A 15747-nucleotide genomic window follows, 5' to 3' on the forward strand; every position below is an offset into this window, starting at 1 on the left:
TTCAACATTTTTAATATGTCTAATGAATACTTATTAAGTTGTTGATATATTTGTTTGTTATCATACACTATCATAATTTGTTTGACACTTAGATTGTAAACTACATATGCCATGTCATCGAGAGATCCACCTCGACCACCCCCAGTTGACAAGGGGAAAAGTATTGCAAAACAACGAAAGAGACGTAATAATTATGTGCTTCGGATTCCACTCAGACCCATCACCCCTACCCTTGGCTTACATATGCCATCCTTATCTTCCCCATCCCCACCCACAGGGCTACATAACCCTACTTCTATCCCGACAATTAATATGTCGTCCTCATCTTCTCAACCTCCAGCCACAAGGCTACATAACCCTACTTCTATCCCGACGATTCATATGTCGTCCTCATCGTCTCAACCTCCACCCATAGGGTTGCATACCCCTGCTGCTGCTCCTAGGCCCTTTTTTGTACCACCATCACATATACCATCCTCATCTTCCTTAGCTCCACACACAGGGTTACATACCCCTTCTGCTGACATTGGAGCATCCCCTTCACCTCATATTGTACCATCCCCGGTTGCAGGTGATATGGTTGCCCCACAGCCTATGGTTGATCCTAATTTAGATGCAGAACGTGACCCTCCTTTACAGGACCGCCCGATGATTGAACCTGTCGGTCGATGGTAATATTTCAATTCAGTTATTCTCATTGTTTATATTATGTAAGTTCTTTTATCTTCTAACAATTTTCCATGAATTTTAGGTTTGTTCCATCTAGAGTTGCTTCACAGGCTATCACAAAGACAATCAAGCAACAATTTCTTAATCCTTGGCCAGCATGGGGAGTAATACCTGAAAAAGACAAGGATATTTTCTAGCAATGCTTCAAGGTAATGTGTTCTAACTTATTATATTGGTAAATTAAGTTGTTAATTACTACTCCATGTGTAATATACTTATAATGTATTATATGTTTAAATTGTGTTGTTATAAAGGAGAGTTTAGTGGGCACCAGAGCATGAAATTGAAATTAAGAGAAATTTCAACAACAGAGCTTCTTACCGTCTATTTGAGCTGTTTAGAGACGCTAGAATTGTTAGAGAAAGACCATAATGGATTCCTAATGATGTGTGGACAAGGCTGCTAGAACATTTGAATTCTCCAAGTTATCAGAGCAAATGTATTGCAACAAAAAAGAATAGGGCTTCTGAAACGAGTGGCGCCTTACACACAGGTGGATCCATTACCACTCACGAGCATGCCCTTCGTATGGTATACACATTACCTGTTTGTATTTGTCACATTTGAACTACATTTTTAGAGTTTGAAATCAGATCAAATATAACATTATAACATTTTGTTGCAGGCACGTGAGTTGGGACGACATGTGTTTCTTGATGAAGTCTTTCAGCAGACACATATACGGAAGGGTACTGGTGAGTATTTGGATGAGAGGTCTCTATTACTGTTCAATATTATTTACTCTTAAACTTATATATGTATCCCACCACATAATAATAATTATTCATTTTTTACTTACAGGAGGAATTTCAGACTAGGCTTTCTCAAGTTAGATGTGAGGTTTTCTCATGTGCTGATGGAACACAAGAGCAGTCCTCTGCTGATCCTACACAAGATGAGAATATCAGGACTAGGTGTTGGATTGAGACAGTAGGAGGAAAAAGGAAAGGAAGACTTTATGGGGCTGGTCAACTTGTTTCAAAATAAATGGGTTCAAATGAAAGCAACCAACTACCAACTTCTTCCTCTTCTAATACTGAGGACCTCAATAATATTAGGTAACAACTTTCACGCAGCTTGGAGGAAAATGAGCAATTGAGGTTCGAGTTTCGATCCTTTCAAAGGCATATTTTGATTCCTTTGATTTTTGTAGTTATTAGCATTGTTTTCAAAGGTCTTTTAGCATTTAAAACAGGAGTACCTAGTTACATTACAATTTCCTATTCTAAAGTTGTGCAGTTTTCACAATTAGTGTAGTTTTAGCACATTTTCTAGGTACTTAATGGTGACTTTTTGAGTTTTAGTAGAGATGTAGCTTTTGAGTTGATTCTTAGCTTTATTTATTTATTTATTTCAAATGTGTTTAAACAGCTGCTGCATTGCATTTTTAGATATTGGTTTAGTAGATATTTTGCCTTTAGCTTAGTTTAGTGTACTTTTGTTAGGTTTGTAGGATGAATTTTGCAATTGTTGCTATTTGTAGGAGTTAGATAGGTTTCTAGTGCTCTTGCATCATTTAGAACTTGGTTATATAGTGAATTCTCTGTATAGATTGCTCAAACATTCATTTTGACTCATTATAGTGTACTAATATGACTACTTCACGTTTCTAGTGAAATCGTAAAACTAAGAACCCATAATTGCACTTATAACTACATATAATGTTAATAATATGCTACAAGGATAAAAAATGAACACAAATCTACTTATAAAGTTAAATTATCAGCTTTAATTGTCCATAATAAGGTTCAACTTTGACAGGTAGTTTATATTCTGGTTTTAGCAATCTAAACTTTGGTGCACATGCTAGATTTTGGTTCCTTTATAGTTTTCAGTAGTTAACCTCAAGTTTAGTTTTATTTTACCTTTCTAAAGTTGTAGTAATAAGTTAAAAAAATTTTGATATTCTTTTCTTAGAGTAGCATAAAATCTAGTCCTATTTTACTCTATTTATATTCTGGTTACTCTTTTTAGTTTATATTCTGGTTTTAGCAAGCTAAACTTTGGTGCACATGCTAGATTTTGGTTCGTTTACAGTTTGCAGTAGTTAACCTCAAGTTTAGTTTTATTTTACTTTTTTAAAGTTATAGTAATTGGTTTAAACATATTTTGATTTTCTAGTCTCAAAGTAGCATAAAATCTAGTCCTATTTTACTCTTTTTAGTGCATTTTCTTGGTTTTCATAGGCATATTTTGATTCCTTTGATGTTTGTAGGTGTTAGCACTGTTTTCAAAGGTTTTTTAGCATTTAAAAGAGGAGTACCTAGTTGCATTACAATTTCCTATTCTAAAGTAGTGCAGTCTTCACAATTAGAGTAGTTTTAGCACATTTTCTAGGTACATAATGGTGACTTTTTGAGTTTTAGTAGAGATGTAGCTTTTGAGTTGATTCTTAGCTTTATTTATTTATTTCAAATGTGTTTAAACAACTGCTGCATTGCATTTTTAGATATTGGTTTAGTAGATTTTTTGACTTTAGCTTAGTTTAATGTGCTTTTGTTAGGTTTGTAGGATGAATTTTGCAATTGTTGCTATTTGTAGGAGTTAGACAAGTTTCTAGTGCTCTTGCATCATTTGGAACTTGCTTATATAGTGAATTCTCTGTATAGATTGCTCAAACATTCATTTTGACTCATTATAGTGTACTCATATGACTACTTCACGTTTCTAGTGAAATGGTAAAACTAAGAACCCATAATTGCACTTATAACTACATATAATGTTAATAATATGCTACAAGGATAAAAAATGAACACAAATGTACTTTTAAAGTTAAATTCTACAGCTTTAATTGTCCATATTAAGGTTCAACTTTGACAGGTAGTTTATATTGTGGTTTTAACAAGCTAAACTTTGGTGCACATGCTAGATTTTGGTTCCTTTATAGTTTTCAGTAGTTAACCTCAAGGTTAGTTTTATTTTACTTTTTTAAAGTTGTAGTAATAAGTTTAAACAAATTTTGATTTTCTATTCTCAAAGTAGCATAGAATCTAGTCCTATTTTACTCTTTTTAGTACGTTTTCTTGGTTTGAAAGGCATATTTTGATTCCTTTGATGTTTGTAGTTATTAGCATTGTTTTCAAAGGTCTTTTAGCATTTAAAACAGGAGTACCTAGTTACATTACAATTTCCTATTCTAAAGTTGTGCAGTCTTCACAATTAGTGTAGTTTTAGCACATTTTCTAGGTACTTAATGGTGACTTTTTGAGTTTTAGTAGAGATGTAGCTTTTGAGTTGATTCTTAGCTTTATTTATTTATTTCAAATGTGTTTAAACAGCTGTTGCATTGCATTTTTAGATATTGGTTTAGTAGATATTTTGCCTTTAGCTTAGTTTAGTGTGCTTTTGTTAGGTTTGTAGGATTAATTTTGCAATTGTTGCTATTTGTAGGAGTTAGATAGGTTTCTAGTGCTCTTTCATCATTTAGAACTTGCTTATATAGTGAATTCTCTGTATAGATTGCTCAAACATTCATTTTGACTCATTATAGTGTACTAATATGACTACTTCACGTTTCTAGTGAAATCGTAAAACTAAGAACCCATAATTGCACTTATAACTACATATAATGTTAATAATATGCTACAAGGATAAAAAATGACAGTACTAAAAAACCTCATATTTCCTGCCAATTTTGTTGTGAATTTTTTTTTTGTAGGAAATACTCATAAATTTTGTTATGAAAAAAACATTTGCAGAAAATTGCTACAAATTTTTTTGCAAAATATTTTGTATAAAACACTTTTCGCAACAAATTTTGTAAGAAATACTTGCGAATTTTATAATTTTGTAGGAAATAATTACCCACGAAGGAATTACCTGCCAATTAAAATTCTTAGAAAATATAGCAGGAAAAAGCCTTTTCTTGCAATTTCTTTTAACAAATTTGCAAGAAAATTCCCATGTAATATGAGAATTTGTAGTATTGTGAACACAAATCAACTTTTAAAGTTAAATTATCAGCTTTAATTGTCCATAATAAGGTTCAACTTTGACAGGTAGTTTATATTCTTGTTTTAGCAATCTAAACTTTGGTGCACATGCTAGATTTTGGTTCCTTTATAGTTTTTAGTAGTTAACCTCAAGTTTAGTTTTATTTTACCTTTTTAAAGTTGTAGTAATAAGTTAAAAAAAATTTGATATTCTATTCTTAGAGTAGCATAGAATCTAGTCCTATTTTACTCTATTTATATTCTGGTTACTCTTTTTAGTTTATATTCTGGTTTTAGCAAGCTAAACTTTGGTGCACATGCTAGATTTTGGTTCGTTTACAGTTTGCAGTAGTTAACCTGAAGTTTAGTTTTATTTTACTTTTAAAGTTGTAGTAATAAGTTTAAACAAATTTTGATATTCTATTCTCAGAGTAGCATAGAATCTAGTCCTATTTTACTTTTTTTAGTACATTTTCTTGGTTTTCAAAGGCATATTTTGATTCCTTTGATGTTTGTAGTTATTAGCATTGTTTTCAAAGGTCTTTTAGCATTTAAAACAGGAGTACCTAGTTGCATTACAGTTTCTTATTCTAAAGTAATGCAGTCTTCACAATTAAAGTAATTTTAGCACATTTTCTAGGTCCTTAATGGTGACTTTTTGAGTTTTAGTAGAGATGTAGCTTTTGAGTTGATTCTTAGCTTTATTTAGTTATTTCAAATGTGTTTAAACAATTGTTGCTTTGCATTTTCAGATATTGGTTTAGTAGAGTTTTTGCCTTTAGCTTAGTTTAGTATGCTTTTGTTCTATTTCGTAGTTGGAGTTATAGGCCTGTCACTTGACTAGTTTGTTATGAATCTTCTCATCGTATATTTTATGGCTAGTTCACAAATAAACATCAAATTGCATGTGTTCGTTACTGTTGGTAGCTACCATCACAAAAATTTATGCCAAAAGGATGAAAAGTAGATATAAAAAAAGTTATTTGTCAAAGAAATGCTATGAAAATTTGTCAAGTACCCCTTCATTGTTGTTGGAAACTATCAAGAGAAGATATAGTGCCAAATGCAGTAAAAAATTTGCAAAAGAAAAAGAGAACTGGAAAAGGAAAAGTTTTTATGAGTTGGAATGCTATTCTTAGAGAAGAACTTCCTAGTTGGCAAAGTCATTTCCTTGTCTCTTGGTGTCAGGTCACAAGAACAAAGAGACTAGAACTATAAGTTGTATACTCAACGTCTATTCAAATTCTAATTGGTTAAAGAAGGCTAGAAACTATGCTAATTACTACAAATAATAAGAACTGCAAAAGTTCACCTATAAGAACCTATACATGCATCCTAAAGTGGGTGAAACACAAAAGTGAACCAATCCTAAGATAAAAATCAAATGTAAGTTATTTTGGTGATAAATAATGTTTTAAGTAGACTTTTTCCTTGGTGTAGTTTTCTAATCCAATTTTTCTATTTTTAGTGCTCTACTTTTAGTACTACAGCCATATTTTGATTTATTAGCAATTTTTAATAGTTGGTTTAGTTTCAGGAAATCCTTTACCATTTAAAATTTGTTTAGATACTTGCATTATAGATTTTATTTTCTGTTTATTGTAGTTTTGGGTTTAAGTTTAGTCTATAATGCATCTTTAGGTTTGCATAGTTAAATTCTGCAGCTTTAGTTTTAATAACTAGTTAGCTATAGTTCTAGATGAGTTAAGTGAATTTGAGTTGTTTTAATAAGTTTAGAGCTACTTAGGGTAGAAAATTAGTTATTAGGCTATTTTGTTTCACTGCAGTTTCTGGTTTGAGTCTAGTCTAGAATGCATCTTTAGTTAGCACAGATAAATTTTGCAGCTTTAGTTTTAATAACTAGTTAGCTATAGTTGTAGACGGGTTCAAAAAATTTGAGTTGTTTAAATAAGTTTAGAGCTAGTTAGAAGTACAAAATTAGTTTTTAGGCTGTTTTGTTTTACTGCAGTAAGTTTAGCCTAGTGGAGGTGCATAATATAGTTATAAAAGGTCGCAGTCTACACATATCACAACAAAAAATCAAACAATAATCAAATATAATATGAAAATATATTCCTTACAAATTTGTTCCAAACTTGTTGAACATCATCATTTTCAATTTCCCCGACATTGTTCACACGAACATGCTTCCACAATTCTTGACGAGGAATGCTACTAACATTTGATCCCGATTCCTTTATCTATTTTTTGTGAAAAATAATCAAACTGGTTAGAAATCAACATTAGCATCTTGTATATTGTTTATTTACTTATATATTGACTTACCATTTCTTGTTCTAGGCGTGCATACCCCTTACGTGAGGCCCTATAAGGGTACTTACTGTGTGATGCTCTTTCCTTATTTTTTTTAGGCTTTTTTCTTATATTGAAAGATAGTAAACAAATCATATGTACATGAAATAAAGGATAAATTTATTGTATTTGGATATTGTAGATTACCTAGAAATATGTATCCATATGCTTGGCAACAAACTTTCTCCAAACATCCTCACTAATAATTGATGCATAATTCTCAGGAGGTACAATAGGAGGATTATCTAAACACTTTCCATTCTCGTCCTTTAGATAATTATTGGCCAAGCTAGTTCTAAAACTCCTAAGTAATTTACCTGCCACCTTTAATACATAACTCCTGTGAGTTGTGTCAACATTAAAAGTTAGCTGTAAAAAATACAAAAGTTAGTAGAAGGACGTTTCTTAACCATAACACATACTTTAAAATAAGTAAATAAAATTAGTATATTTTACTCTTATATCATTCCGAATAATTTCTTTATAGGCACTCAAAGTCGAGTCTTTCCAATTGTCACACGTTATTGCAATAGTAGAGCGAACAATGGATCCAAGATAACTAATGAAATTTGTGCCGCTAGGTTCAATTGGTTGACCTTTTGAATTCCATGAAACCTAATAATATGAATAAGTACATATTAATTTTCAGGAAAGTTACATATCAAAGATACCAAAGCATAAAATAGGTACATTACATTTAATTTTTTTCCTTCACTTCTAGCTCGGATAATTTTCTTCATAATCACTACACCTTTCTTCCATTTTGCTTCCTCAAGAGGAAGATTATAATCTTCACTAGGAGATGTCATTTACCTATAACAAAAGAGATTCACAAAAAAAGGTTAGCATCAATAAAAAGGGAAATACAAACAAATAAAAAGTTATAAATGCAACATTAGAAAGAAAAAATAAACATGTGTAAGCTAACCTTTTCTTCTTTCTAGTCAATTTTAACTGCTTAGGTTTCTTATTGACACAAAATGATGGATTTATCCAAATCCCTTCATCATGGTCATCTCTCATATACAAGATATCATTTGTTATTGGATCATCATCATATGATATGTCATACAAAGGATCATCCTTAATATTTGTATCTTCATCCTCTATATCTTCATTGTGATGATCATTTATTTTATTGGTCAACAACACAATTGACCAATTAACATAAACATGATTGGTGGCATAAAAAATTAGTTGAGCTTGTGATGCTAAAATGAATGGCTCATCTTTGTACCCCACTTTATTAAAATTCACTAGCATAAATCATGCCTCATCTTGTCGAACACCATTATTGTTATCAACACATTTGCAACCAAATATGGGAACTCGAAATGTTTTGTAATCTAACTCCCATATATGTTCAATTACCCCAAAATACGACATATTTTCATATATAGGAGTTTTATCTTTAGCACTTGAGATATGCATAGATTCAGCCACCAAAGTGACACCATTATTTTGCATAGTACTTTGATCATCTCGTTCTTTGGTATAAAATGTGTACCCATTAATCATATAAGCAGTGTAAGAGAAGACTTGAAAAGTTGGACCATTTGCTAACCATCTCAATCTGCTAGAAATTAAAGATGAGTTCACATTTAACTCTGCAAAAATGTGGCTTTTTAGCCATTGTATAAAAGTTGCATTGTGTTCTCTAGTTATCCAATTGTCGATCCTAGTTGGATTTAATCTTTTAACCATGTCTTTGTGTCTCTCAACATATGGTTGAACTTCATCGTCATTGTGTAGAATATACAATTGAGCTTGTTCCCAATCTTTTCTTGATATGGTCATTATGGTATTTCCAATAATCCCTTCTCCCGTTGTTCTCGCTAAGTGTCGAGACTTTGGAAGTCCTATTGATTCAACATTAGAGAAGTAATCAGTACAAAATTCAATAGCTTATTCGAGTATATATCGTTCCACTATACATCCTTCTGGTCAACTCCGATTTTTCACATAGCCCTACAATATCTTCATATAACGGTCCATTGGGTACATCCATCTCATATAAGCCGGTCCACAATATTGTGTCTCTTTAACTAAGTGAATGGTAAGATGAACCATTATGTCAAAGAAAGAAGGTGGGAAATACATTTCAAGCTCACACAAAGTTACAATAATTTCTCTTTCTAGTGCTTGCAATTTTCCAGTGTCAATCACTTTGCTACAAATGGCTCTAAAGAAATAGCGTAGTTTAGTTATGGTCCATCTTACCTTTTTAGGCAAAATGGAATGTATGCCTATCAGTAGCAAATGCTCCATGAGAACATGACAGTCATGAGACTTTAGCCCTTATAGTTTTAGATCTTTCATATACACTAGGTTCTTGATGTTTGATGAGTACCCCTCTGGAACTTTAACTCCTTGTAGAAACTTACAAAACACAATTTTCTCCTTTCTAGATAGAGTATAAGCTGTTGGAGGTAGATATTGACGTTTACCTTTCTTTATTGGTGCCAATTCTATTCTAATTCCCATGTCAAGTAGGTCCAACCTTAACTTGATGCCATCCTTAGACTTTCCAGGCACATTCAACAACGTACCTATCACACTATCAAATACATTTTTTTCAATATGCATCACATCAAGGAAATGTTTAATGTACAAGGACTTCCAAAATGGCAAATAAAAAAAGATTGACTTTTTCTTCGACCCACTTGTGACTAGATCTGCTGCAAAAGGTTTACCAAATTTGTTGGTTATATCCTTTACTTTATCACAAACTTTATCACCAAACAACAATTATGGACCTCTACGTTCTTCTATTCTTCCATTAAACGCTTTTCTTCACCCTCGATAACGATGTTTTGAAGGTAAGAATCTACGATGGCCAAGAAATACATTTTTCTTACCATGTTCCAATCGCACCCAATATGTATTATCTTCACATATAGGGCATGCACGCTTCCCTTTGATACTATATTCAGATAGATTACCATATGTTGGAAAATCATTAATTGTGCCAAACAACATTGCCCTTAGCTGGAAAATTTCTTTCGTATAGCCATCATACACCTTTACACCTTCGTTCCCCATGTCCTTCAAGTTTTCAATCAAAGGTGCCAAGTATATGTCTATGTCATTCCCTGGTTATTTTGGACCTGGAATTAACATGGACAACATCATGAATTTCCTTTTCATGCACAACCATGGAGGTAGGTTATATATAATCATAACCACAAGCCACGTGCTATGTGAGTTGCTTTGCATACCATGCAGATTTATTCCATCACTAGACAAAGCAAGATGTAGGTTTCTTGGTTCTTTCCCAAAATTAGGGTAATCATGGTCAACTTTTGCCCATTGAGGAGAATACGCAGGGTGTCGAAGCTTTCCATCACATATCCTTTCCTCTGAATGCCATCTTAAGTTCTTTGCATCTTGTGCATTATGGTACATGCGCCTAAATCTTGGTATTATAGGAAGATACCATACCACTTTGATCGGTGCTAATTTTCTTATTGCGCAATGCCCTACATTTAGGACATTTATCCAATGATGCATATTCATTTCGAAAAAGAATGCAATCATTTGGACAAGCATGAATATTCTCATAGCTCATCCCAATAAAGCTTAACATTTTTTTAACCTCATACATTCGACCAGGAAGCCCATTATCTTGTGGTAGAATATCCTTTCAAAGTGATAGTAATTCAGTAAAGCTCTTATCAGACCATCCATTTCCTGCTTTCAAATTGAATAATTTTAACACAGTTGATAGTCTTGTGAAACTAGTACAACCATTATACAATGGTGTCTTTGCATCCATTGTCAACCTATCAAACATTTGAGGACAATCTCGCATATCCTCTTCGATAACATTTGCAATCTCCTCAACTTGGTCTAACTCATTTGTTGTCTCAGTCTCTTTTGGTGCATCACTTATACTATCATGGAAATCATGATCTATATCATTTTTTCTATTTTCACCATGTTTGGTCCAACATGAATAACTTTTATCAATTTTGTTGCATACTAAATGCTCTTCCAACTCATCTGCATTGACTACCCTTGAATGACAACATTTCAAGCAAGGACAAATGATTTTATCAGGTTTTTTGCATGCTCAACGCAAATCTTTGAAACTTTTTCACCCCATCCTCGTATTCTTTTGAATATCAACTGGCAAACATCCATTTTAGTCCATATTTTCTTGATCTATCATGTTAGTTACTAATATTAGATATATAGAGATGCTAAGATACAACATAATAATAAAAAGGAAAATTCCTAATCTAATAATTTAATTTTCTAAAAAGGAGAACTAAGGAAAATTCATATGTCTGCATATACACGTCAAACTAACACCATTTTCAATAAAAAACTATAAGATAATATTCATCGTACCTCAACTTTGAAGACACCGATATTTGTATAATAAAAGTCCACAACTGTAAATTAAAAAAGAATAAAAATGCAATCAATTAAAATAAAGAACTATTTAAATGATAGCATATCATATTTCATCCACCAATATAAAATTTGTTTCACAAAAAACTAATAACTATTATACCTACACTAGTACCATAAAAAAGGTTAAGTTTTAAATTAGTACCATAAAAAATTAAAATCTCTCATAAACCAAAATAAATAGACTACGACCAGAGAATTCCATACTATAGTACCTATTAATTATAACATGTCCCACTTTTTGATTTCATATCTCCTATCATTCCTATATATGTATATTATCATAGTGATGGCTAAGAAAGGCATTAAAACACTCTTTCCCTTCTTAATTTTCTTTATCAGTATTGCATAAACTTTATAAGACAAAGAAAATAAAAATATAAGAATTGAAAACCAAACCCAAAGGAGAAGCTAACAGGTTTAGAAAAACAAAGTCCCACCCTTTTCACATATACTGATCCTTTTTTATCATATCTAAGTTCATTAAAACACATTCATTGGGGTTTTCTTTTTCTTTTCTTATAAATCAAAATCAACCTTTACTATTTTAAATTTTATTTATGTGGACAAGACTATTAGTTGCAAAAGGTTACTTCCATAAAGAAAAAAAAGAAATATTATTCTTCCTACTCGTTGACAATGAATGAATACTTTAATGCATCCCTATTATTCCTTAGTTGGGATTTGGTTTTTTTCTAAATAACAACTATCCACATTTCTTCATAAATTCCAATTGACCCACTACTTATGCACCTCTTGAATTAAATTTTGAATGGAAAAATTCACAAAAATGTGTTTAGAATCTTCGCACCACTTTCTGGTTTTCGATATCCTAAAATCGTTTTCAATGGCAAGTTTGAAACATTTGTGCCTTGTCCTAAAATTCACAAAAATGTTCACCATAAACCCTATAAAACTCAATAATCCCTATAAAACTCAATAATCTCAAAAGCGGCACTCCTTTTACAAAAACCTACTCAATAAAAAATTCTCAAAAATAGAAATCACATTACATGGTGACGAAACGTTACCTAGAGCTTTCAACGGTACTTGTAGTTGACCTTTGTGTTGGAGCTTTCAACTTTCAATCTTTACAACGCAGACACACACGAGTGTCGACAAAACACAGACATACACGAAACGCAGACGCACACAAAACACGAACACACACGAAGCGTAGAGGGCATTGCACACAAGTGTTGATGAAACACACCGCACACAAAGCGCAAGACTGTTGACGCTACGCAAACGAAAAGCACAACTGCGTCAAAAATGAACAAACAATGATGAAAATGAATGGGCACGGCAGAAATACAATGGCGTTGATGAAGAAGGGAATGTGAAGGCACTGCACACAAGTGCTAACGAAACGAAGATGGAAAACAAGAGTGTGGTAGAAACGAGCATCGATGCAAATAGAATGGGCACGACAATAGAATGGGCGCTGATGAAGAAGGTACTGCGAAGGCGCCACGAATCACTATTGACAAAACAAAGACAGAAAGAAAGAGTGGTGTTGAAACGAACGTTGATGCAGAAAGAATGAACATGACAATAGAGTAGGCACTAGCAAAGGAAGGAATGTGAGGGCGCCAATTTTCTTTTAATTAATAAAAGGATTAAAACAATAGATAACACTTGTTCAATTACATGCTCTCTGTTTGTATCTCAATACATTGGTCTCGCTTACTATGTACTGAGGGGTCTCTCTGCACAAAGTAAGCAGGCTTGTGACATTGTTGCTGCTTATTGTGTATTAAGGGGTCTCTTAGCACAGAGTAAGCGGCCTTGTGACATTGGTGTCACTTACTGTGTACTGAAGGGTCTCTCTACACAAAGCAAGCAGGCTTGTGACATTGTTGCTGCTTATTGTGTATTAAGGGGTCTCTTAGCACAAAGTAAGCGGCCTTGTGACATTGGTGTCGCTTACTGTGTACTGAGGGGTCTTTCAGCATAAAGTAAGTGGCCTTTTTTACATTAGTGCAGCTTACTATGTACTGAGGGGTCTCTCAACACAGAGTAAGCGGCCTTGTGACATTGGTGTCGCTTATTGTGTACTGAGGGGTCTCTCAGCACAGAGTAAGCAGCATTACTTCGTGTGTTCGTACTTGGTTCGTGATGTAGTTGGGACAGTAATCAACCAAGACGTTCATCTTAGCAATGAAGAACAGGTATGGTTGTTTTAATAGTTTAATATTTTTTCTGATAGGGTTTTGTAGGATTCTAGCAAGGTATCACATGGGTGTGACAGTGGTACGTGAGGTTTTCCAAACATTCTAGATTAAGTAGTCCGATATTAATAATTGATCAGGGAAAGTGAACCGGATTACAAAATTTAGATGTGTGAAGTTGACAATATACTAGATTAGATAATCCGATGTGCAATACGAAATTCGGAGATCAAACCGAACTACACAATCCAATTAGTAATAATGTGTACTAGATTAAATGATCTGGTATGCTTTCCTAGATTCGACAATGTATACCAGATTATCCAATCCGGTATAGTGTAATACATTACCAGATTGACCTATCTGGTATAGGTTCTCGGATTCGATAGTCAATACCAGATTAACTAGTTTTGTTTAGACCGTATTTTGTTTCTTTGTCCTCATTGTCGACAATCACTTCCACCTGAGAATCAGAACACCTCAACCTGCAACCATTGTTCTACGTACTTGTTCTTCTTCACCGAACAAAACAACAGAGGGAGTGGACAGAAAAGTGGTGCGTCGTTCGCCTCCTCCTATGCACGATCTTCCTCCCCTGTCTTGCTCTTCTTCTTCAACACTCCACATCGGCAAGTGCAATGAAGTTCACAACAGTAGATATGGATGCAAGGTGATCGTGCACTTAATGCTTCACAAGATGGAGGTGTAGGATGGGATGCAATGATAGATGTGGAAACTCAAAACCAAAAGGTGGAAGAGAAGAAAATTAGGAATATTAGGGTTTAGGGTTTATAGTGGCTAAGGGTAAGCTTGGAATTTCAAAAAATAAGGGATGTGTAGGAAGAAAAAGGAGGGTGCAGAAAGAAACGCTCTTGTAAAAAATAATAGAAAAGTCCATATCCAACAATCCATATGTCTATTTTGAAGGGTTGTAAGTGTAGAATCTAATGCAACTGAAATTAGAAAAAAATTATGTCTAAAGTTATGGCTAAAATAGTGATCAAAGGTAAATACAACATTAAAACATTTATTACTAGTGACCCCAATTTATTATTAATGAAAGAAAATCAACTAAAGAATAAAAATAATTCAAATGAAAAGTAGAATCAATGTATAATAAAATTAAAATTTTGTGTAAAATATATGTGATGTCAGAATGTTATGTATACGTTTTGAAACTGTGGAACCAAGGCAACATTGACAATATAACAATTCTAAAACATGAAAAGCTAAAGAATATTTTTAATGTGAAAAGCAAAGAAAACCCTAAACAAGTGGGAATGAAGAATTCAATTAGAAGAGATGGAGGATACAAGAACTAACCATGATTGTTGTTCCCAAGTCCCTAATTCTATTTCTAAAGTTTGAATTGAATTCATTGCATGGTAGGTGTTGTCAAGATGAAGGATAGCGTTGTCCGCATGCTAAAATTTGAGGGCACCAAAAAGCCAAAACTTGATGTCGCCATTGAAGCCCTAAATGCTCTCAAATTGGAAAAAACCTCCATTAAATATTCCCTTTTATGCACTTGTAACTGTTAGAATTAATTGACGAATTAATTCTATTAGTGACTCATTTGAAATATTATGATGGACCCAATTGTGATTTAAGAAAATCTAAAGACTTATTCGTTATTATTATGGGAACTGATAATAAAATAAAATAAAGATAAGATAAAATAAAAACCAACTTGATGGACGTTGGTTTATAAAAAGGGATTGGGGTTCTGTCTCTCGCCATAAGGTTCTTTTCATAGTAATCCATCAAGAACGTGTGAAAAGAGAAAGAAAGGCAAAGTGATAGATTGGGAAACGGTGGTTGAAGAGCACACAAGACTACAAATTAGAAGAACACATATTTATAGGATCTTTCATGGATCAAGGTTAGTGCTCTATTATGTTTTATCGTGTGAGAATCATAAATCTTAAAGATCCTTAATTAGTTTTACATGTTGTATCCAAGCCAGGTTGTACGATTTATGATTATTCTATTATGTTATGTTTTTCTTTTATGATGTTTTCCCCTAATGTTATAAACCCTAATTTTAATTTTATCCCCAATCTTCATGAACTCTAATTATTACTCAAGGGTTTATAATCGCAATGCCTTTATGAATATTTTCAAGTTGTGTATGAACAATGTTGCTGTCATTAAAAATCGCATCTCGTTCCACTGATGCCATTAAA

At 33.0% G+C, this 15747-nt stretch overlaps 1 pseudogene; it reads right to left on the bottom strand.

Moving 5' to 3' along the window:
- Positions 1–8240: 8240 nt before the first annotated feature.
- Positions 8241–11117, bottom strand: LOC146888680 (uncharacterized; annotated as a pseudogene).
- Positions 11118–15747: the final 4630 nt, after the last annotated feature.

This window comes from Vigna unguiculata, chromosome 1, assembly GCF_037176805.1.
Source record: "Vigna unguiculata cultivar grain cowpea cultivar isolate G323 ecotype 2 chromosome 1, ASM3717680v1, whole genome shotgun sequence".
NCBI lineage: Eukaryota > Viridiplantae > Streptophyta > Magnoliopsida > Fabales > Fabaceae > Vigna > Vigna unguiculata.